At 40.6% G+C, this 25717-nt stretch overlaps 1 protein-coding gene and 1 non-coding gene across 2 annotated transcripts in view; both read left to right on the top strand.

Annotated features, from left to right (window-relative positions):
* The window catches only part of NCKAP5 (NCK associated protein 5), a 1037301-nt gene that overhangs the window by 437526 nt on the left and 574058 nt on the right, over positions 1–25717 (top strand).
* Positions 1891–1993, top strand: LOC111761745 (U6 spliceosomal RNA). The gene has a single exon (XR_002795015.1). It is a non-coding gene; the product is annotated as a U6 spliceosomal RNA (small nuclear RNA).

Genomic DNA, 25717 nt, shown 5'->3' on the forward strand with positions numbered 1-25717 from the left:
TTTAGGAGATATCAGGGAATGAACCTGGGACCTTGCACATAGTAAGCAGGCACTCAACCACTTGAACTACCTCTGCTCCTCATCCTCCTCTATTTCTTAAGTGATCTGCTTTTGTAGGCCCAGAGCTGAACGTGAATTATATTTTGAAGTGCCTTGAGCATTCTCCATGTGCTTGGTACCGTGACAAATAAGTGGAAAACTCGGGGCTTGCTTGCCTGGCTTCCCACCAGGAGCGCTGTTACAGTTGCCCACTCCAGAGAGAGGTGACTTTGGAAAGGTTGGCATCCTTGCCCTGAAACACAGGACTTGTTATTCATTAAGCGGAGCAGGGACGTGAAAGGACGCCTCTGTCCCGAAAGCGGCCTGCAAAGCACTCACCTCCCATGCCACAGACAGGCCAGTGTGCAGACCCCCCGGGCTTGCCACCTGCCGAACGAAGGTGGGCTATCAAGGTTTGTGAGTTGCTTTTGTAAACGGCTGCTTGAAAAGCTTATTCGGGGCATTGGAGTGAAAACACCAGCAACAATAGGTTCCAGTCTAAAGCCGCGGGTGTCGTGACGTGGGGCTTTAGAAGCTCTCTGGACCGTGTTTGTGGCTGTCATGGAAGAGAGGCTTTTGCTATTTGTATTTAGTGTGTTCCTGAGCAGCCTGCCTCTGTCCTTAAAAACCTCTGGTCTGTAAAGAGGATGGCTGAGTTCCCCCACCCCAGGGATGCAGGAACATCCTTAGCGCACCTTCTTTTGCCTGAGTCCATGACGGGGGAGAAGAAATGTGCCGTCTGCAATTTCAAAATCACCATTTCACCACCGCAGCACTCTGCGGGTCTGTGCCCCGGTGGCGCCCAGCCCCAGCCAGTGACGGGACGCCTGGGAAGTGACGCTGTTAGGAGCATATGCTTTTGTGTGCCTGCGTGGCTGTGGACAGAAGTGGGCCCTGTGGCGGGGAAGGAAACTCACAGCACCTCACCTCACTTCACCCGGGCACTGGGCAGGTTACATCAAACCGATGCGAGCAGATGACTTTATTTTCTCCTTCTAAAGCCCTCTGGGGAATGTTATTTTCCATTTTTTCTGAGTAACGTTATTGCCAGGGACTCTCTCCTCATTGCGAATCATCATCTCTCCCATCTGAAAGCCAAGCTTCTGTTCTCTCATTTGTTTAATCAGATGCTATCATCTTCTGAACAGTGATGCTTCAGGTATTGGAAAGCGTGATTAACTCTCTGCAGCTACCTTTCTCCTCTGCTACACAGTCCTGATTCTGATATTGGAACTAAATTAGCAGTAAAAATAAGCTTTTCTTAAGGAAATTAAAATAATATTTCACTGGGTTTTGGCCAAGACCACACATTAAGAGATGTCCTCATAGTTTTGGAGTCTAAGGACACAGCTTCAGAGAACCACGCAAACGAAATGCAGTTTTTAAGTCTTGGGGAAGAAGTATGCATTTGTGTCATGTCTGCTCCTCATTGCTGCTTAAAAAGAATAAGCTTTTAAAAATGAATGTTAAGTACTCACTTCAGTAGCACATACTAAAATTAGAACGAGGGAAACGGGCTTGGCCCAGTGGTTAGGGCGTCCGTCTACCATATGGGAGGTCCGCGGTTCAAACCCCGGGCCTCCTTGACCCGTGTGGAGCTGGCCCATGCGCAGTGCTGATGCGCGCAAGGAGTGCCGTGCTACACAGGGGTGTCCCAGCGTAGGGGAGCCCCACGCGCAAGGAGTGCACCCCGTAAGGAGAGCTGCCCAGTGCGAAAGAAAGTGCAGCCCGCCCAGAAATGGCGCCGCCCACACTTCCTGTGCCACTGACAACAGAAGCGGACAAAGAAACAAGACGCAGCAAATAGACACAGAGAACAGACAACCGGGGGAGGGGAGGGGATTAAATAAATAAATAAATCTTTTAAAAAAATAAAATTAGAACGATACAGAGAAGATTAGCATCGCCCCTACACAAGGATGACACACAAATTTGTGAAGTCTTCCATATTTTTGGGTATGGAGTTTCTATTTGGGGTGATGGAAACATTTTGATGATGATAGCACAACATCATGGGTGTAATGAACACTGAATAGTATATTTGAATGTGGTTAAAATGTGAAATTGTAGGTTGTATACATATTACCAAAACTAAAATAAAAATTTAAAAAACCCACAACAAATAAACGTGGAACTATACAACACAAGCCATGACCCCCTAATTGTAAACTCTCGCCTATAGTTAATATTATAATATTTTGGTTTCATCAGTTGTAGCAAAGGTACCACGCAAATGCAAAGTGTTGTAATAAGGAAAATGGTGTGTGTTTGGGGAGGGGCGTATACGGAAACTCTGTGCTTTTTGCATGAGTTTTCTGTAAACCTATAACTTCTCTCTTTAAAAAAAAAAGTTAAAGTTCAGGTTTCTTTTTAGACACTGATTTTACTTGCATTTTCTAAACCTCAAATCCAAATTCTTATTGGGTAGCAAATTTCTGCTTTAGGCTAAAGTGTGGTATGGCGCCTTGCCCAATCAGTAGTGGATGATTTTACCGACTTCAGGGGCCTCTGCTGTGTGCTGGGCGCTGTGTGGAGCGGGGTTGTCTCCCTAAAGTCCTGAACCTGGTTAGGTCAAGGCCATATCACCAGATCGGCCAGCCCATTCATGCTGCACCTGCCCCTGCCTCGGGGGAGGGCTTCAGGGGGCCAAAACACATGCATTTGCCTGTTTTCTGTGCCACTGCTCCTACTGTGACGAGCAGCAGGTCCTTGCTTCAAAATCAAATGAAAATAAATCAGAGAATTTGTTTCCATTGTTGATTCTTTCCCATGGAGTAATGAAGTAGCAGGCAGAGCGATACCCAGGAGGAAGGAGTCTGTTCAGCTGGAAGAGGCCGCCCTCGAAGCAGATGGCTTCGCGGTCCGTTTCCGGAAGTACTTTCAGTGGCTGACCTACCTACTGTTCCTCCCATGCAGGTGTGTGCCCAGGTTCACCTCTGCTCAGGGGCTGTGAACTCAGCCAGGGTAAACAGCAGTCAGTCCCTGTGGCGGGCACCATGAGTGGGACTGAGTGCTCCGAAATCCAGGGGTCCAGCTAGAGGGGAACGGAAGACAGAGGAGGTGGCCCCCCTGCCCTGACCCTGCTCCTCGGGCTGGGGCTGCTCTCCAGCCCATCCCAGCCCCAGCTCAAGGCCCTGCAGGCCTGGCTGCTCCCCTCAACCCTCCGTGGCTATTTTCTCTCCTTTGTCTCACTTCCTTGAGGCACGGCTTGCCGCCTGTTCACTGACCAGGTGAAGTCGTTTCTGCTGAAGGTCCAGGTCACAGCTGTGGGTTCCTCAGTACTACCTCCCAGGGAACTTGCACAGATTTTATCCAAACCTCGAAGCCTTGGACCCAGTGCTTTCCTTAGTAGGGGCTGGTTCCCTGTTGTTGTCTTCAGAACCTGATATTGTCAGTTACTGGGACACTCCTCTATTTGAAATCTTGCCCCTTAGACTGATGTAAAAAAAATAAGTCTTTGCTGTGGCCTAGGATTTCTGCCTGACTGGGCCCTGCCTTCTCCTCTGGTTTCCCTTTCACCTGTCCTCTGCCTCGGCATGGAAAGCTTGTGGGTGCCGTCTTCCCTCCCTTCTCCTGCCAGTGCCTCCTCGTGTGTCTTAGTGTAATATCCCTTCATCTCCATGTGAGGGGGGTTCCTCCAGCATACCTGCATACTGTGCTGTGCTCCACCACACCGTGTGTCTCCATTCTAGCTCTCTTCCCATTTGTATGCTTGTTGGATTCAGGCCAGGCTTTCTTGTTAGGTTGTCAGCTTCCTCATCACAGAGACCATGTCTGTGTTGTTCATTCCTGAGTACTGAGCACAGGACGGGCACATCAGAGGTCCTTGGTACGTATTTATTGGGAAGGGGCAAGAGAAGTAAGGTGGAAGGCTGGGTGGGATCAGCTCAGGCTGGGGATGAGGGGACCAGGGCAGTCTGTACACGTGTGTTAGTTTCATGCAGATGCTGTGACAAATGACCACAAACTTAACAGCTGAAAGCACAAATTGATCGCCTTATAGTACAGGAGGTCCAAAGTCTGAAATGGGTCTTACAGTTTAAAATCAAGATGTTGGCAGGTCTGCCTTCTTTCTGGAGGCTCTAGGGGAGAATTGATCCTTGACTTTCCCCCTTTCTAGAGGCTGCCTGATTTCCCTGGCTTATGGCACCCTTTCAACCATGACATCACTCAGACCTCTGCTTCCGTCCTCACATCTCTTTCTCTGGTTCTGGCTCTTCCTGCATCCCCCCTTTTTTTTTCTGGATAAGGGAATTTTTTTTTTTTTTTTAAGATACATAGATCACACAAAATGTTACATTAAAAAATATGAGGTTCCATATAGCGCACTCCCCACCCCCTCCCACTCCTCCCACATCAACAACCTCTTTCATCAGTGTGGCATATACATTGAATTTGATGAATACAGTTTGGAGCACTGCTGTACCACATGAATAATAGTTTACATTGTAGTTTACACTCTCCCCAAGTCCATTCAGTGGGTTATGGCAGGATATATAACGTCTAGCATCTGTCCCTGCAGTATCATTCAGGACAACTCCAAGTCCTGAAAATGCCCCCATATCACACCTCTTCCTCCCTCTGCCTGCCCTCAGCAACTCCTGTGGACACTGTCTCCACATCAATGACACAATTTCTTCCATTGCTAGAGTCAAAATAATTCTATAGTAGAATACCAATAAGTCCACTCTAATCCATGTTTTACTCCATCCTGAGGACCCTGGGATGGCGATGTTCACTCCACTTCTGAGAGGAGGCTTAGATCCCATCTGGCTGATAGAGAGGATTCTCCTGCTTGCAGCTATAGTCACTCTTGGTTTCCTGGTATTATGGTTGACTGTCCTCACTTCCCTGTTAGCTGACCTGGGTAAGTCCAAGGAACCGGAGAGTAGGTGTTGCAACTCTGCTGAGGCTCAGGGCGCAGCTGGCACATGGACAGGTCCAGAGATTCAAGTCTCCTGAGCATATACCAACCCCAGTGCCAACCACAGGTTCAGTAAAAGTAACAGAAGAGGTATGTGTAGAAAGGTCACATCTGAGTCCAACTCCATCACACTCAGGAGCAGAAATTCCAAAGTAGGGCCCACTGACAAGGCACTGAACTCCAGAGCCATCTGCCATGACTGTGGGGACTGAGTGTCTCTGTAGCCCTTAGGAGCACCTCTACCTAGGGATGTATCTATTTTGGTTGTCTCTGGGATCTTGTTGAGATGTGTATAAGTGCGATCCCTCTGATGACCTCCTGAATCATTTTGAAGTCACTTAGCCATATAAACTCATTTGTCTTTACCATTTCCCGTTTTTTTCAAGGTCTTTTTCTAGCTGCATCACCAACTGGTGCTGGTAGTAATCCCTCGGCATCAGGGAGGCTTATACCCAGGAGTCATGTCCCACGCTGGGGGGAAGGTAATGCATTTACATGCCGAGTTTGGCGTAGAGAGTGGCCACATTTGAGCAACATGGAGGCTCTCAGGAGGTAACTCTTGGGCACCCTGTAGCTATAGGCCTAGTTGATTTTTCAAGCACACAGGCTCATAAGCATAGTCATCAGTATCAAGGGCCCATCATTGGACCATCCTTCTTCACTGGTCTTCGCCCTTGCACTTGGGGGGGGGGGGGTTTGCTGTTCCATTGAGGAATGCAACAGAGCTCCCCAGGATGGGAACTGAGCACTCCCTCAGTTGTTGTGTGTGTAACTCTACCCGCTATGACAATACCCAATGAATATCTGAATGTATGTGTATACCTTATATGCATGCCCTGGAGAACTCCCTCCCACCCATGCATCCCCCATCAATGTCATCCCACACCAGCGCCCCTCCCTGCCATGGTTGAACCCCTCTGTGATCCAAACTTCTTGAAAAATGAAGCCTAATATATTGCCAAATTCAATTAGTAGGAAAATGAAATATTAATGACAGGTTTAAAGATTAGAAATAGAATACATAATTAGAAAAACTAAAAGTAAAAAATAAATTGGGGTATTAAAAAAATGAAAAATACCATGAAACTTTTTTTTGACATTTACTTTTCATCACTCTAATAGGTATTGCCCAGTATGTGCAGTGGCAAGGCAGTCTCTTTCATTTCTTCCTCAGTGTCTATATCCTTTTCTTTTTTTTTTTTTTAATTTTTAAATTATGTCTTCAAAAAAGTTTAGGTAACAGTAAAGTCACATGTGGATTATAGGAGACTCCCATATACCCAGCATCAAACCCTTTTCCTTCTTCTCCAGTAATGACCCTTTTACATGTGGATGTTATGTTTGCTACAGCTGATGTACAGATACTGAAACGTGGCTACCAACCATGGTTCCACTATGGTTTACATATGCTTTATATTTTAGACGATAAACTTTTATATATTTTTGTTGAAATTTAACATGGCCTGTATCCACTGTTGCATGGTCTTGTGGAACACTTCCATTGCCCCCAGTTACCCTGTCTTCCATCTGTTCTATTCCTCTCTCCCCCTGCCCTCATGGCCCACAGTGACAACCAAGTTTCATTGCTTGAAGGGCAAGACTTGCAACTGTGCTGAGGACTTAACGAACTAGTCTGTCCTCCCCCATTGGAAGCCACCCATGCCCTCTAGAGACACCCTCCCCTCTGTTTAAGAACATCAGGCCTCCCCAAGATGGGGGTACAACACCTTTGTGCTCACTGTGTGAGTCTCCTCCCACTGATATAACACACTATGACAAGATGAGCACTCACTCACTCCCTAGAAGCCTGCCTCAGGTGCACCCTGTACCAGATGCCCCCTGTCGAACACCTTAAACAGTAACCCTTCCTTACTATATTTTCAAAAGAGTTTTCTCAACGTTATAGTTTCAACCACTTACCTGACAATCTCTTGTGTTCACCTACCTGTTCCACTCCAACCCTCCCCCCTATTCCATTGAACATCTGTCCCATCCTTCCAACCCTACCCCCCCTCAAGCCTGCAAAGCCCCACCCAATATTATCTCTATGACCCCATCTTATCCCCTCACTGCACAACCATTTACCTCCACTTTATCATAGATTTTGCCTGTGTTGGCATTGGCTTATAACCTTCCTGTAAGTCTATTTTCATCTCCAGCTCCCTGAGACAGCTTGATTTGCTTAATTCATATCAGAGAGGTCGTGTAGTATTTGTCCTTCAATGCCTGGTTTGCTTCATTCAACATAGGGTCCTCAAGATTCACTCATGTTATCCCGTGTGTTAGTGCTGTATTCCTTCTTACAGCTGAGTAGTATTCTGTTGTGTGTATGTACCACATTTTGTTTATCCATTCATCTGTTGATGGGCATTTGGGTTTTATGCACACCAGTATTCATAGTGGCAATATTCACTATTGCCAAAAGTTGGAATCAATCCAAATGCCTGCCTTTCTCTTATAAAGACTCTTTCGATTACATTGGGCCCACCCAGGTAACACAGGATCACCTCATCTCAACATCCTTAATCACATTTTAAAGTACCTTTGGTCATGTAAGATAACATATTACATATTCTGGGCATTTGAACATGGGCATCTTTGGGAGCATTATTTTGTCACCCACAATGGTGGATAAATGGGTTTATGAAGCAATTAGGGTCTGTGATATAGATTGTGGACTGGGTGGGGGGTAGATGGGGGAGGAATGATCAAAAGGAATACCCATGGTCCAGAACAAATGAATTTAGAGGAATGTCCCTTGACTACCTCTGAGGATCTTTGCCGAGGAAGGAAAAAAATGGGAAAGTAAGATACTGCAAATCAGTCAAAGATGTTGCCAATCAGAATCAGTGAGGAGAGGATTATTGCTCTAAGAATTGAGAATCCATATATTGGAATTTAGAAAGGAATCAATAGACTTTGTCAAGGACTCAGGTTCGGTCTGTTGACCAGGTGGGAAACAAACCCTAGCAGTCAAGAGATGTCTGCTCTGGGCTGGATCATTCCGAGTCAGAGTCTCCATGATACATCTATAGATTATCCAGCGGTATGTAGAATAGAATTCTAAAGCCAAAATGGTTTTCAACAACATCTCTTCTTGTCTCCACATTTCACAAATTAGAAAAATAAAACCTAGGAAGTTTAAATGGGTTGACTAAGAGCACATGGCAAGTTGGCGTCAGAATTTAGATTGGGAATCAGAGCTCCTGGCCTCCAGTCCTGCCTCTTTGTCCAGTGTACCATGGGCCTCAGAGTTCCTCCCTGAGATGTCCCCTGTCCCATTCAGTGCCTGCTGTGGAACAAGTGCCCTAGAGAGGAGTTTACCACTTCTGTCCAAAAACAGCAGGTTGCCTTTGGTTTGCTGGAGTTCTGGTGATTTTGTTGGGAGATGAGAAAGAAAAAAATGGAACTTTCTGAGAAGCATAGGGCAGGACGTGGAACATGTAGAGCCCCCGTGGCGTTGGGTTAAGATTTGGGAATTGATAGATCAAATAAAGACACTATAGATTGACCCATTGCACTTTGTCAATGCAGCATTAGAATTCCACCATCATCTCAAAATGGCTGTGATGAAATCCAGATAGGCTTGTGACTTGCTGATATGAAAGCAATGGCTCGTTGAGAAGTTCATTACCACTTTCCCCTTTTAGCATTGAGCCCGTTTTCTTCCTGGGCAATAACAGATCGTTTTATACCTGCTTTTTGGAGGGAATTTGTAAACTGCTTTGAGCACTTCATTAGTGATGTAATTGATCAGTTAGTAAGTAATTGATACATGACTTCTTGGCTGAGAAACTGCACATGCTGATAGAACTTCAAACTTTGCAACTCCCTTTTCCTAAAATAGTAACATATTTGAAAGTACTTCAGAGTAATTCTAGAACAAGAAACGTGACCCAAACATGAGTTAGTAGCTGTGGCCATAAATAGGATGTGAGAAGACAAAAAAAAAAAGAAGGGTTTGTGGGGAAGGCAGACCTCAGCAGCAGAAGTGAATGTATGCTGAAGCCACTCTGCCTGCCTGCTTCCTGATTTCAGAATGAATGAAGGCCATCACTGCTTTCTCGATAAGTTTCTATAAGGAAATCATGGTTCCTCATGCATTTAAGTGGATCTTTTACTATTCATAGATATTGTCCCACACTAAATGCTTTGTGTAGCTGATTGGAATGCTTCTACCATGAAAGACTTTGGGATGATAGTGAATTGTCCTTTTAAAGTGACAGAGTGGTGGCATAGAGGCAGGCTGCTTATAAAATTTTAATTTATGCTGCAAAATTTGAACGAGTTGGGAAAACCTAAAAATTACTCTATGTAAAAATCATTTTTAATATTTGTCCCTGTTTTTATGTTAGCATCATTAAGGGGACTACCACAGAACAGCCATTAATAGCCCTCCCGAAGCTAGATTTATTTCGTGAAAAGTATGTGGAAACCTGGCAACTATCATGATAATTTAAAGAGAAGACTATTAACAGTCCTGTCCCAAATTGCCTTTTACTTGAAACCTCCTCACTCCATAGGCAGGGCTGTGAATAAGAAGTATTTTCAAATGGGTTTAAAAGTACAAACAAATTTACTTTACTTTAAATAGTACCCTTAGAGTTAGTTACTCCTTCCTGGATGCTCTATTTCCCAGGTATCCTACAGTCTGGCAGACCTTTCAATAACATCAAATGAAACCAGAATTTAACCATCTCCTAGGTGCAATTCTGTCCTTACTTACCTAGCAAATTTTGAGACTTAGAAAATAGAATATTTATATCACATGTACTACTTAAAGTAAAATTTGTCAAAAAAATTTTGAAAACCGGTTGCTCCAAAAGGCTTCTGTAAAATGGTTTGCTTTTAAACTATGGAGGGTCTGGATGTCCTCTTAATACAGATTCTTTTACCACCACCTGGCTGCTCAGTCATTTCTTCCACATCTCCTTACCACTTAATGTTCTTTGGCACAGACTACAGCCTTTCCTTGTTCAAATGCATTTTACGGAAGCCTTTTGGAGGAACCGATTTTCAAACTTTTTTGACAGCATACCACAGTGTGAAATACATTTTATATTCCCACCCAGTACAAATATGCAGGCATGTACATATGCACAAGTATGTGTGTGTGTGTATCTGTATACGTCACAAAGCAAAGGTTTCATGAAATGATACTATTATTATTATGTACGGTAGACCACAGATGAAATGGAAGAAAGGCTGCTGAGTCAGCCACTGCATATATTCCTCTCCTCACCTTACCACGTCTCACCTGCCAGTCTGGTCTGCAGCAGTCTTGGATTCGACACGTAGGTTCTAGTTAAGGCTCTGTGCAGTGCAGTGTGATGCTTCTAGTCTCTCTTATGGGTTGCATCTTATTCACGTGATTTTTACTCCTCACCTTTCAATGTTTGGAAAAAAACATTCCAGAAAATGTCGAATACACGTTGTTGGATGAATGAATCTATTTTTTCCAACAAGTATTTTCTTTGTCACTGTTCTGTCCAGGGATGGATGATGACTTTTTCTTTACCACTGGAATCCAATTTGGTGTTCAGTGTTTCTTCCCCAGTGGCACTTCTTTGCCGCCCTCACCATGAGAGTTTAGTTGTCCTTGTCGCCACTCATTTCCCCAGGTTCCCCCTCCCTGGATTCATTCCCTTTGTACTCTCCTGGAGAGCAGGAGAAATTTATTCTGTGTTTGTAAGGTTTCCCAATACTCTTAAAATATTGCAACTTGCTAAGTGAATGCTGATTAGAGGTAATTGTGATATGATACCTGTTGACATTCATGTTTTGCTTCTTTGAGCTCTGAGTTTAAAATTATATTGTATGTTCCTTGAAAATAGAGAATGATCCTTAATGTTCTGACATTTTTTATTGAAGTGTAGCATAAATCATAAGTGTTAGCATGTTGATTTTTCACAAAGTGAAAACATCCCATCCATATAACCCGCACCAAGATGAAAATAAAGAATCCCAGAATTGGCCTCATCCCCTACTTCAGTCACTGCCAGCCAAGTGTAAATACTATTCCAGTTTCTATTCATACATGTTTTTTTTAATATATTTGAATTTGTATGGGTGGCATTGTATAATATCTACTTTTCATTTTTCTGGCTTTCACTCAATGTTTTAATTTTGATATTTATCTAAATATTTGCAAGTGCTTGTTAATTGTTCATTCCCATTACCGAGTACTTTCCCATTATCTCAATACACCAAAAAGTATTTATCCAGTCAGCTGTCGATAGACATTTGGATATTTCCTAATTTGGGACTATGAACCCTCTTGTATATATCTTCAGTGAGCGTTTTTACATATTTCTGATGACTGTATTTCTGGGAGTGGAATTGGTATAGCTGTAGTAGATACTGTCAAACAGTTTTCCAAAGTGTCTGTACCAATTTACACTCTCAGCAGTGTATGAGGGAGAATTCCACTTGGTCTTTCCTGTCTTTCATCTTAACCACTCTGGTGGGTGGTAGCAGCATTACAGTTTTAAATTTTTGTATTTATTTGTTGAGAACTTTTTCATATGTTCATTTACCACTTGGCTATCCTCTTTGTGAAGTGCCTGTTCAAGTATTTTTGCCCATATTTCTATTGGATTATTTGTCTCTCTTTTTTAGTTTGTAGACATCCTTTATATATCCTGGATACCAGTTCTAAATTGATATTGCCATCACAAATATATTTTACCACTCTGCGGCTTTTTAACTCTTTGCTTTCTTGAATGTGTCTTTCGAGGAAGAAAAATTCTAGATATAAATACAGTCCAATTCATCAAATTTTCCCTTTTATAAGTATTTGCTGTGTTCTTTTAAAGAAACTTTTGACTGTTCCAAAGGTTCTTATTTTGTTTATAGAAGTTTCATTGTTTCGTCTTTTGTATTTATATTTTTCGTCCAGAAGGAATTAGTATTTCATTATGGTATGAGTTGTGGATCAAAAGTCCTTTTGAACTCTATGGATGTCCACCTAATCAGAATCATTTAATGAGAAGAGTATTTTTTCTCAAGTGCTTCCATTGTGACTTTGTCATATATCAGTGATCATTGACGTGCAAGTCTGTCTCTGGACTCTAGCTTTGTTCCACGGATCTGTTTCTTCTTCTTAAAACACACCATCTTAATTCTGTATCTTTATAATACTGCTTAATTCCTAGTCATGTAAGTCCTATAGCTTTGTTATTTTTCTCTGCTATCTTCTTGGGTATCATAGCCTTTGGTTTTTCATGTCATACTGTTCTTGCATAAAATAGGATTCTATAAACAGTATGCTGTCAGTAAATTTTTAAAAACTAATTGGAAGTTAAAGGCAAAGTTGAACACTGACAAAACCAATGAGAGAAATTCATGCTTTTTGGAAGATTCGTAGTATCAAAATTTAAGGCCCTTGATAAGAGAATAACTTATATGGAGAAACTGATTTTGTGTGGATTTGAATGAGAAAAAAGAGACTATTAAGTATGAGTCAAAGTAATATTTAAAGAAAAAAAATGAATAAGAAGAATATCTTTATCAAATTGCATATCCAAAAAAAGTTTAAGTATAGTTAATATAAAATGGCAAAAGTTAAAAAATTAAGGAGTGACTACAATAGAAATATACCTCTGGAAAGGGCTCTAGTTTAAATGGACTAGATAAAAATCCATTTAGAAAAAAGACTCAGATCATAGACTTGCTTTAGTTTTTGCCAGTCTACCATTTTCCTACTGAGGGATCCACAAAAGAAAAATCTTAAATAACAGGAAATTCTTGACCTGGAATTGCCACTCATTACCCATGGTGTACACACAGTCATAAAGAAGAGAACATACGGGCCAGTGACATTACTGTATCATTACTTCAGGGTAGAGTCGAGATAGGGAAATTAAAGAAACAAACATCGTGTTCTTGGAACATATCAAATAAATTTGATAAGTGTTTTCTTCTCATTGTTTGCACATTATGACTCCTTGCAGCCTTCTTTAGAAATGCCTTCAGGGGTTTTCTAATTTAAATCCATAGTATCAATCAAGTGTGATCTCTTCAGCTTGCAAAACCTGAGCTAATGCCAGAGAGGGCTTAGATAAGTTGAACACGTTGAAAAATGAAGCTTCTAACCAAGGAATCCATGAGAGTAAGAAATAGTTTTCTTTTATATGGTTTGTAGGAAAGAGGACCAATTGGCCTTTAAGAGATAGTTTCTATAGCTACTGGGCTGAATCAAAAGAAAGTGCTGCCACAGCTTTTTTTTCTTTCCTACCTTTACTGCTTTATAGTAGTTACCAAAGCAAGTATTTTTTAGGAGCTAGTTATTTCATAGATGAAATGCTATGGAATGCTTCAATGTGGTGTCTTTTGGGAACAAAGTCCCCTTGTTGTGAGGTTCTGATCCCACATTCAGGATTTGATCAGTTTTGCCTTTCTGTTCAAAAAAGACTTGTAGGAAAGCTCCTCTACAGGTTCATCTTTGTTAACCCCCCCCCCCCACCTCACCAACTGAAATTCTAGGGCGGTACTTAAATTATAGAAGAATCCAGGCTTTGCTGCTCCTTTATTTATTTATTTTTAGCTAGGCATGAAGAATGATTACTTAAAGGACCTAAAAATGATTACTTTTGACCTTTCAGTATAATAAGATCAGTCTAAAATACCATACATTTAAGACTTACATCTTAAGAAACATTATTATGAAAAAGTTTCTCTTTTTTTCTTTTAGGATATACACTATATGTGAGGTTTATCATGCTGTTCTGGTTTTATAATCATTTAGCTGTTGTATCAATGAGTTCTAATCTTTTGTACACAGTACTCTATCACACAGGTCCTCTATAAAAAGGCTTCAGAAGAATGACCCGCCAGGTATAAGGAGGAGAAATAGATAGCCACTTCTGCTTTTGTGTTGATAGATAAATTTCTCAGTTTGGAATTGTGCAATAATTCAGTGTATCTTTATTGTTTTGAAAAATGTTTTTCCATTCATTTGTATTTCTTTGAAAGACCATAGATGAAACCTGACTTCTATGAAAGGTCTGCCGCCACTATTGCATGCAGTAGCAATATTATTTCCCAGGTATGCAAAGGGTTGCATTGGACTGATTAAAAGGAGCTTTTCCAGCAGCCTTCCCCCCCCAAACCCCCCCCACCCCCCAAATCCACAATCAAAGTAAGAAGTGAGAGCTGGCACTGCAATTGCAGGTTTGAGACCAATCCCCTGTCTGCTCATTCTAACCAGCTTGCTCCTCTGAAGCCTCGTCTAGGAATTCTAGAACCACCCCTGAAAGACTTTGGTGTTAATTGCATATTGGAGCCATGGTTTTTTTTTAAATTTATATATATATTTTTGATGCAAGGCAGTCTCCCTCTCAGAGTTATCTTTCTGAATGCTCTATTGGTGGTTTTTATTGTGGAAAAAAAAAAAAAAGAGAGAGAGAGAGAAAGATTTAAGGTATTTACCAGATCAGTTCTAAAGACTTTGGGCATTGAGCACTGTTTGTTTCTGAAAATTGGGTGAGTTATTCAAAATAGAGTCTGAGCTGTTTTGTTTCAGTTATTTTTATTTTGATGTCCAAACTATTCCTGACTCTATATCACTCATCTTGTTCTGCAATTTATTTACCAGAGCATGAGCCTGGGGAAGGGCTATTGGAAAACAACAAATTCCTGGGATTTCTGAAAGAAGGAAGTTCATTATCCCTCTGCAGATTCGGGGGAGGAATCAAAAGCTTTATGGCAGAGATACAAAAAGAGGAAAAATAGGAGATGAGAAAAAGTCATTTATTTATTCCTCAGAATGAGAAGAGGAAAGGCTTGCCTTAGACAACCTTATCTCATGTCAAAGGGAGCTATTAGAAATGAATGTCAGCCCCAAGATATGACTTGTTGCATCCAGTTTTGGACTACTAGATAAATGCTTGTATTTCAAAATGCAAGCTATATTTTGCAAGCATGATGTAAATAAATCTTCTTGGGAGTATCCAAGAGTCAGATGACAGAGCTGGAAATTACCCGTGATTTTGATACTGTTTGTAAAATAGTCTGAGCTCCTCAGATAAAGTATGAAATGTTCCTGTGTATCTATATTAGAACTGATACTTATTGCTACTTGGTAGACCACTGACTCTGAAATAAACCTGAAAGCGTTGGGGAGGAGGGTTCCCTGGCATTTTAAAGCAAACAAGCAAACAATTTCTGGAATCTCATGCCAGAAAATATCAATAGTTGTTTATACACACAGCCTGGGAATGTTTTACAAAGCTCAGCACATGGATTAACTCAAACATTTCGCTTGCTCTCTGAAAGCCAGTTGTCTTGGCCTGCTGGTCTGAGGCTGCACGTAGAATGTGCAGCCTATGTTGAGGATGACATTCTAAAACAAGAAGATGGTAAGGTAAGAAAGCTTATAAACTATATCTAGATATCTCAAAATTTTAGCAGAAGTTAGTGAAGATGGGCGGGTGGATGCAAAGGAGCAAACTGTAATGAAATGCTTTTTTATAGGAAATAAGATTAATCTCTTCTGAATTAAAATAAAGGCCGAAAGCAGCCCTCCAGTGAGTGCCTTTTAAATCACGTCTTTAGGACTTGTTTAAAGATTTCATCTAGAATTTTACATGGAAGTGGTTGGCATAACCGCCATATGCTGGCTTGGGACCGAGCCAGCAGAGCACGCTGGGAGGCTTTTGCATCCCAGCCGTCCACTCCTGCCTGGCAAAAAGCACTTTTGTATGTGGTATAAGTGGCCAAGTTATTTGTACACAATGGGAAGCTGAAATTTCATTTCCACGTGAAATTAGTGAATAATGGCTTTCAAGACTCACTGAATAAGCATGCCCAAGACACAGTCAGCATTCTGCGTCTGTGTACGAGACCCCAGCCATCTGGATGAAACTGAGAAATAAATCAGTTATGCATCCACATTGGGGGAGTCAGAGATGAGGTGTGGCGAGGGCACGGTGATGTTTGGCGACTGTGCTGAAGCTTTAGCTTTTCATCCAGGGCTTTGGTGTGGCCAGGGATTATCACTCTTTGAGGCCCATGGTTCCATGTCAAGTTTATACTAACCTGATTCGCCAGGTGACAAATGCTTTTGTCTTGATTTCCAATTGTAATGTGTTGTTCTTTGTGTACCTGCTTAGTTTAACTTCGCATTCTATTTTATTTAACTGGTTTTTTTTTGTTTTTTTTTTAACCATTTCTCAAAATTCACCTGCATGTTAATTTTGGACTTCAGGCTCCAAGCGAATAGAACGCCTATCTTCATATCTGAGTTCATAACTGTAGAATGAACAACCCTAGAATTAATAGATACTTTTGGATAGGACATTTATAATTCCCCCAAATTGTGATGAAAAGGCCTCCTTCTCTGCTAATTAAAAGATGAGTTGCTAAAATATGATTTGATAAGGTCAGTTTCACTTTTGGTAGAGTATAATTTGAAAAAGTAAGAATAGGATTGTTTACTTTTAGATAATAAGATATCGATAATTAGCCTATGTATTATAACTACAGCTAAAAAGTGGCAGTTGACAGAACCAGATGTAAACACCCCTAGGTAAATTTGAACATTTGTTCTCAGAAATGGACCAAGTGCTGAGAAGATGTATAATTTTTTTTCACTTACACCTAATTTTGAGTAAAATACAAACAATGATGGCATATCAGTGTTTCATCTTTATTTACCTTGATGTGGTTTCCTTCAAGGACATGTTGGTATTTAGTACAGCAACAAGGTCTTGATGAAAGGTAGTGAACTTTGGAGGAAACCACTTAATGGTCCATAAAATAATTACTTTGGTTTTAGAATTTTGGAGTAGGAAAAATCAGAATCCAGCTGGTGCAATCAGATGCTCTCTTTTTCCTATAGTCTCTTGGTATAAAATAAAAGTGTAGTAGTATTGAGAAAGAGAGGAAATGTCAATAGGGTTTCCTTAATTTGCTAGAATTTCATGCTATAGTATTTTATATAACATGGTATTTGAAATATATATCAAGATGAGAATAACTTGTTTCATGCTTCTGTAATTTGTTGATTGAGATACTGCTCTAAATATATGGTCCATCAGTTCAAATTTGGCTATCCTTTACAATTTGAGCTATTCGTTGAAACTATATTAATTGTAATGGGATTTGGCTTGTAACTTTATGGCATGAGTTATAGACATTAATTAATTTTGAGGCAGCTGTTCATTTGAAATTCTTTCTGGTAAACATAATAAGTGAACATATTTTGGAAGATGTCAGCACATGATGTATTAAATGGATTTGGGTAAGTGCATTTGGTTAACATTTTTTGATTGTCAGGTATAAAAAATTCATACTTAATGGAATCTGATATGATCGACTATATGATTGTATTTTAAAACCTGTTTTTACATTATGGATGTTATATTGAACATAAAACGCTAATGAAGGGATTGGGGTTGGCTATTTACCTCGAGAAGAGAAGTTACATTACTTGGGAGCACATAGACTGATAGAGCTAGAAGAAAACATAGAGGTCCTTTTTTATGCATTCCTCTTGCCTTGTAATGAGACAGCTGAGACCCCAGAGAGATTGTGATCTGCCTGAAACCTAACTGCTAATTGTTAGAAGAACTAAAAGCTGGAAGTGGGAGGTCAGTTTTCTGACACTTTAAATGCCCTTCACAAAAAAATAAAAACAGCTCTTCAGTTCTACCTGTCACCAAATACGTTTTCATGGTGCCATGTCTAGGGAAAAATGAATTAAGGTGAGAAGTTACAACAGAGGTGTTTCACTTGGTAATAGGAAAGAAAGTTTTGCTTTGTAAGGTACCAAGTTGGGGCTACCTAGAAAAATTTTAGAGTTCTTCTGGAAGTTGTTTAAGGAAAGACTAGACAAGTACAAACAGTGAATGGTAAAGATATTGGCCAGACTGACGGAGAGAGATTTGGACAAGAACATTTCTTCACTTGCCTTCCCAGAGCTAGGATTTCATGACTGCTTCATGTGAGCTAGTTTTTCAGTCTGATATGATGATTTCAATAAAATTATCATTAAATTCACTCTCCCTGAGTCCTATGCTAAAAAAAAAAACAAAACACAACACAAAATGTTTCACTGTTCCTTCAAGGTGCTAAGACTGCCCAGCATGCTTAGACATTCATTTTCTCATCTTTTATAAAGTACCCTCTGAACCACAGCTCTGTAATACAGCCTGTAAATAACTTAGTTCAAAGCTCTTGATGTTGGCTTTCTTTATGTTATGTTTGGTATTTCATCTGTTTCTTATGGGGCTGCATTGTTCAGTTTTGGATTTGGAATAATGGCACCATAGCCTGCATACCATTTTGAAGAGTTAAGATGGTGACTCATTTTCTGCCAGTTGTGCTCTTTCATGGACTGTGCAAACCTGCTTCGGCACTGTCCTTCAAAACCATGTGGACAGAAGACCTTTCAAGTGAATGCTTTTTGCTTATTCAGTCACATTCCCTTGCAAAGAGAGAAAAGCAGATGAGAATGGGAATACCCGGGAGGTGAGAAAAATGTATCGGAGACATGTTAGATTTTATTATGTTGTGAGAACCTGTACCCCATTGTTCACCAGATGGTAAGGCACTGCCATCTCTGTGTAACAAAAAGGATAGCCCTGGCTATGCTAACAAATAAACTCTCACATTTTAGTGACTTAGCCAAGAGGAGTTTATTTCTTGGCTGTAGAATAGAACTGACTGTTCAGGTCCAGGGGGGTAGCTCTTCTCCCTGAATTGTGTTCAGGAACCCAGGCTGATGGAAGGTCTATCATCTTCAAAGTGTGCTTTCCAGGGTTGCTCTGAGTCTGCTCGCCATCCTAATGTGTCAGAGAGGAAGACTGCATGGAGCTGTCTGTGGAAGGTTGTCATCGGCCAAGTCTAAAAGTAGTACGAGTCAGAGCCATTCAGATTGCATTGGCTGGAACTCTAACTGCAAAGGAGCCAGGAAAACATAGTTTATTTCTGTGGTCTGAAGACAAGGAATTGGATTTGAGTGAAGAGTTAGCAACCTCTCAGATCACACACAAATATATAAAACTTAAAATCAATTATAATTAATTATTGACATATTGATAATATATAATCATGTATTGCATAATATATACAGTTTAGTGTTTTATATACATATAATTTTGATATATATAGTATATATATGTAATGTGTATTTTATGTGCGTATATATCTCTCTGTGAGATATATATGGTGTGCATGCATATACATAGAAACATAGGTTTGTTGAAAATCTATACTGGGAGTGAATTAGTGTTTTTGAAAGTTATATCAGAGCAATTTATATTTTAATTCTTGAACCTCTTTGTTTTCTTTTGTGCCCATGCTTTAATATCATGATCAAATTCTTTTGTCTTGTGCCTTATGTCAGAGCCTTTACAGAATTCAAGCCTTTGTGTTCTTTCTGGTTCCCATCAGCATCTCCTTAGTGCCCTGACCAGAGGGAATTAAGGGTGGAAGCATGGTTAGAAATTTACTGTCAAGGTCACCTTAAGTGCAGACGAGCTCCTCAGAGCTGGTGGAGGAGAATGCCTGGTATTCTGAAGTAGGGCCCTCTGGCTCTCAGGCTAGGTCCCTCCCACCCCCTCTGGGGAGTAAACCTGTCCATCTCTTGACTGCTGTGACTTTAATCCTGTCCATCTCCTGACTGCTGTGACTTTAATCTCTTCGCAGCAATCATCCAGCCCTGCATTTTGACCCTTAATTCCCACTTTCTGTCCTTCACTTCCTGATTCCTGGGGCACCTCTTCACTTCTCATTGAGCTCCGTGGTTCCCTAGATCCATGGAGGCAAGACGTTGTATAATAAATGGTGTATGGGCTTTGGAGTCAGACAGATCTGAGTCTTAACCATTTCCAAGCCTTCCTTATATATCTCAATGGGTTCATAAAAGGAACACGTGATATAGTACATGTAAGACATCTTGTTCTTTGGGCACATAATAGTAAAACTAAAAGCTGTGATCATTTTTATTATAATAACAGATCCAAATTCACTCATCCCAACATGTTTTAGTTTCTTATGTTGGACCTTGAGCTGGACAACAGGCCTGAGACCCGCCTGGCAGCTTATTGGACTGGCAGGGGGGAATGTAAATAGACTTAAGTACCTGCTAAAAGAGATAAAATACAGAGCAAGAAGCTGCTGTTCTCTTCTACAAAACCTAAAGCCTACTACAGCCAGTCAAAAAGAGATCATTACAGAATGTGACAGCCCAGGGAGGACGGAGATGCTGCCATTGCTCGCTCAGAGGTCCCCCCAAAGAGGGGGCTCTGTGGCTGCGGGCCTTGACCATGGCCAGTTCTCGCAACTGATCCTCTTGCTCTCCAGGGGCCTCAAAGAGATGTGCCATTGAGATCCTAAAAGTGGGAAAGGCTATACAGTCACATCTTATTAAATATATATCTTCTCTAAAACATATAGTATATTTATTCAAATTGTATATATTAACATATAAGCATGTTATTTGCAGGAGGAGAGATGAAAAAGGGATTAAATTGTTGCTAATAAACTTTGTGTCAGAGGGACACTAAAATGAGGTTAACCTCAAAATAATGGAAATCATACTCCCTCTTGCCACTTGCATGTGGCAAGTTTTCATTGGCAGGAGTGGTGGGAGCTCCCCTATTTATGCCCCTGCCAGCCAGAAGCACCACAGGCAGGATTCAGTAGCTCTACTTTCTGCTTAAGTAGGTTACTTTAGGTCTATTGAGGTTAAGATGGGTAAAGTGATGAGCAAATGAGGATGGGTGGGACTGGTTCAGCCAGTCTGACATAGCCAGGTCTCCCCTCTGCCTCCCACGGAGTTCTAGTTTCATTGTTTTTCAAGTGTGCCTACTAACTAGAGCTAAACTGATAAAGTGGCCTCCAGGGAACCCTTACTTTAATGTCAAGATGAGGCACACATTTAAGGGTTATTTGCAAAACCCCAGCTCCAGCTCAGTAACATTTTTCTTCCTTTGCGGTTACATGTTCAATTTGTTTACATGTCTCTCTCACCTAGTGGATTGTGAGCGTCAGAAAGGCTGTCTGTGTAGTTGTCTTCTGGGAATTTCAGTTGACTGGCCCAGAGCAGAACTCAAGAAATGTGTGTCTAATTAATGAATATTGAAAGGATAGATAAATAAGTTGTATGTAAATACATGCTTTTGATTTCTTGAAAAACAATTTTAATGAATTCTTAGCACAGTGTTTTTAAAACTTGAGCTGACTTTAATCTTTTTCTTCCTAAAATTTTTATAGAACAAAGATAAGTATCTAAACTATTGGTGGACTACAGATTCTGAATTAGAGAGATCAGAATTATAGTACTCTTAACTCTACCAAGAAATATTGATGCTCAACTTTTGTACAACATAAAAATAGATGTCTCTATTTAGTGATATCCTAATTTGGTTGTCTTAATCATCAAGGAATAGCTTTTTCCCTAAGCTATATACTGATGTTTTCTAAAGGAATTTCTCTGGATTCATCCATCAGGAGCATTTCTGATTGGGAGCTGCTGCTCTTATGTGAGCTTTGTGTTGTAACCCTGTTTGTTACTATCAGGACAGCTTTGTAATTGAAACCTACAGAGGTGATAAACTTGTCACTGATATGCTCCAGTTTGAACCACCAATTGAACTGGGTTTGTTTAAAGGGTTTATGCATAAAAGGCTGTGATTTTTCAATTAGTAGAGTTGATAGCATATTTTTTTGAGTTAATTTTTTATTTTTAAAGAAACTTTAGATTACATAAATGTTACATCAAAAATATACGGGATTTCCAGATACCCCACCCCCTCACCCTCCTACACTTTCCCCCATTAACATCTTTCACTAGTGTGGTACATTTGTTACAATTGGAGAACACATACTGAAGCATTGCTACTAACCATGGTCTGTAGTTTACATTACAGTTTACACTTTACACCACACATTTTTATAGGTTTTGACAAAATGTATGATGGCCTGTATCCGTCATTGCAATGACATGCAGGACAATTCCAATGTCCCCAAATAACCCCATGTTATACCTATTCTTCCCTCCTTCTTCAGAATCTCTGATGGTACCTGCCTTTATATCAATGATACAAGTTATTTCATTGTTGGAATAATTATAAGTCTACTGAAGTGTCCATAGTTGCATTCCCTCCTTATGTTTGTTCATTCCTCAATCTTGAGGACTCTGGGATGGCGAAGCCCACTCTGATGCTGTTAGCCTGACTTAAATAGAACCCACGTGCTTTTGGACTCATTATAAATGATAGCCATAATATGTCCCGATCCTACTAATGGATTGACTTAAAGGATACATTTCAAGGCTGTTTCAGTTTCCCTATCTACTTCTCTGAAATGTGGTGGCTCTGAGATTTGTTCTTTTAATCATGTGGTTTGCCAGACACTTAAGAGGACACTGGTTTTGCTTTTAGGTGTGCACAGTTCCTTGAGTCCCTGCTTGTCTTGGCTACTTCAGCAGGTTATTAACCTGCATTTTATTGGAGCAGAAAAACAGATGTTTCCCCCCAATTTGATGATAAGTTGTTGAAACCCAGATGTTACAGAATTTCAGTTCTGTGAGCACTGAACACCACACTGAGTAAAACATGGTCCATCTTTCAAGATTTATGCCCTTAGTTGTCAATTTGCTTAATGGATTTAAGTCTCTATTCATACAAATGATAATTCAATAATGTGTTGCTTACTGTTTCTAAATACGTTTATTCTTTCATTTTTTTCCTCTCTAAAATTGGTCAATTTAAAAAGCAAAGTCAGTCTTTAAAACTTGAGGTAAATATTTTAAAACTAAAAATTGATGCCCCAGACTTTTCTTGCCAGCCTTGGGGCAAATTCCATTTCTCCTATACGTATCAGGACCTGGAAAATTATAATGAATTAATACAGTATAGCCCACAGCCCAAAGTGGAGGGTCAAAGGTAGAAGTGATGGGAACAAAACTGAAAACAATCTTAGATTGTTGTTCTTGAGAGACATGTTCAAGAAGATGGAAAGGTTAGTTAGTACTGGAATTAGCCTTTGTACCTAAAGTCAAGGTATTTCTTATGGAGAATCAGGAATGTAGAGCCCTAGACCTGCCATTTTTCAAGGGAGAACTGGCAGGGTCCAGAAAACTAATGGTTCCAGGAAGGTCCTGGTATGTCTTTTGTGGACCCCAGAAAATTATGTTCTTAACCTAACCCTTCCTTTGCCTGTAAACACAATGTAGATTGGGAGATTTGATGAGATTCAGTTAAGGGACCTGGATTGGATCACTTGATTAGATCACTTTTGTTTGGACTCAGGTTGGGCCTCTGCCCTCTTGCTGGAACTTATATAAACTGAGAACTCACAGAGAGAAAGTGGCAGAGAGAAGCTGTCATTCCGATCTTGCCATATGAGAAAAAGTAGAAAGCTGAGAGAGAGAGGGAGAGAGGACTCTAAGATTGCCTATACCTGAAAAAAGACAGAGAAGCTCTGAGAAGCTCAAGAAGCCAAGAGAGATGCCTGATTGCCCACAGCTGACCTCAAAGGGAAAGTAGAGAGATACTGGTAGACCCACCATCTTTCCTTGCCATATCAAGTAGCTGTCTTTGGTGAGAAACTATCTCTGATGGTACCTTGATATGGACATTTCACAGCCTTCGAACTGCTGTAAGATTTTCCCCTAATAAAATTCCCTTTATAAAAGCCAATACATTTCTGGTACTTTGCATCAGCAGCCCTGTGGCAAAAAAAGACAGTGAATTAATAATATGTATTGTTTAACAACTATGAGTTTTATGGATAAATTAAATCTAAAAAAAAAAAACAAAAACAATCCAGAGATAGTACTAGAGTTGATAGGTGTGTGTCCAAGAGACTTAACTCTTTGGCCTGTCCAGGTGCCATTTGGGCCTTAAATCTCAACAGAGTTGCAACACCTACTCTCTAGTTCATTGGACTCATCCAGGACAACTAACAAGGAGATGATGATGGACAGAGACCCTCCCAAGGAACAGAGGGAGTCTACAACTGCAAGCAAGATAGTCCCATTCATCTGCACCATGGGATGTGAGCCTTCTCTCAATTAGGGGCAGAATGGGCACCACCATCCCAGAAACCTCAGGCCTGGGGAATGAACGATGGACTAGAGTAGACTTATTGTTATTCTGCTATAGACTTATTGTTATCCTAGCAATGGAAGAACTTTTATCATTGATGTGGAGACAGTGGCCACCGGAGGTTCTAGTGGAAGGGAGAGGGAAAAATAGGTGTAACATGGGGGCATTTTCATGACATTGGAATTGTCACGAATGATGTTGCAATGACAGGTACAGGTATTTATGTATCTTGTCATAACTTAGAAAATTGTGTAGGAGAGAGTGTAAGCTATAATGTAAACTATAATCCACACTTAGTGGATCTGCTCCAATATGTGTTCATCAGTTGTAACACATATACCACACTAATGGAGGATGTTGTTAAAGTTGGAAAGTATGGGAGGGGAAGGGAGAGGGACATAGGGAATCCCCTATATTTTTTATATAACATTTATGTAATCTAAGTATCTTAAAAAACAAACAAAACCAAACAAACAACCTATAGATATGTTAGCCTTCTTTGCCCATCCTGCATGGATGTCTGGACATTCTGTGGTGTCCTTCAGTTTATCTAAGTTTTTTATCTCAGTCCCCTCATACCTACCAGGAATTGGGGTTCTGTTCATGAACCATCAGATTTGATGGTAGACCATCAGATTTGAAATCCTCTTCACAGGACACCTCCGTTTCGTGACATTCTGGACTTCCCAGAATCTGGACCTTGACCCATACTCTGTCAGGATGTGCTTCTCTGAAGTGCCCACCTGACCCTTCTCTTGATCTTTTGGTAGGGGTGCCCATGATCACCTCCTTCCTTGGGCCTGGGTCTGCTCCCAGGTCCTGGGCTCACCATCCCTTCTTTTTTGCTGCAAACATAGCTGGGTCCTTGAGATCGTAGTTATTTTAATCAAGTTTCAAAAGCAGAGCCAAATTTCCAAAACAGCCAACAACTATTTTGGCCCCCTCAAAATCCCCTCTGTAAGTAGATAGGTAGAGGAGGTATAGTGCAGGGCCTAAGAGTGTGGGCTGTTGAATTAGAGAAAGTTTGATTCCTCATTTGTAAGGATTCCATGAGATAATGCACATAGAAGCCCGTAGTACTTAGTGATGACATTTAACGCCTGCCGTTTAGGAGTGTCTCATTAAGTACTAACCAACTGTATAATGGAGTTTTTTACTCTTTCCAAACTCCAGCAAATTATCAACATAATATTTGAAATACTTCATCAGGTTGCACTTAGTATATAAATTCACTGGGAGTTAATTATAGTTAGTATGCTTGTTATGCCTACAAAACTGTAAAAGAGGAAATCCCAAAATTCAGTAGATTGTTTATGAACTTGGATTTGTGAAACGTTCCATCTATTTTGACTTTAATTTAAATATAATGTACAGTCTCAGCAAAGTAATATTAACATGGAGCTGCTGGCCACAATATGAAAATAACTTCATTTATAGATACTGTTGCTGTATTCATACTTGCAAAAGTGGACACTGGTAAGATCAGGGATAAAGCAGTGTAAGCTGTCATTTTTGGAGGGCAGGGAGCATTTAAGTCTATGTGTGTGTTATTCAAAACCCTGGCCCTTGCCATATTGACTTCTAGGTAATAGCCCAATGAACATAATGTTGAAGAATTAAAAGGAAGTATATTGTCAGCTTTTCCTCTGGTTTCTCTCTAAATTTTCTTCCTCTTTTCTTGAACATTTTCCTCCCCCAG

The sequence above is a fragment of the Dasypus novemcinctus genome, chromosome 7, assembly GCF_030445035.2.
Source record: "Dasypus novemcinctus isolate mDasNov1 chromosome 7, mDasNov1.1.hap2, whole genome shotgun sequence".
Classification (NCBI taxonomy): Eukaryota; Metazoa; Chordata; class Mammalia; order Cingulata; family Dasypodidae; genus Dasypus; species Dasypus novemcinctus.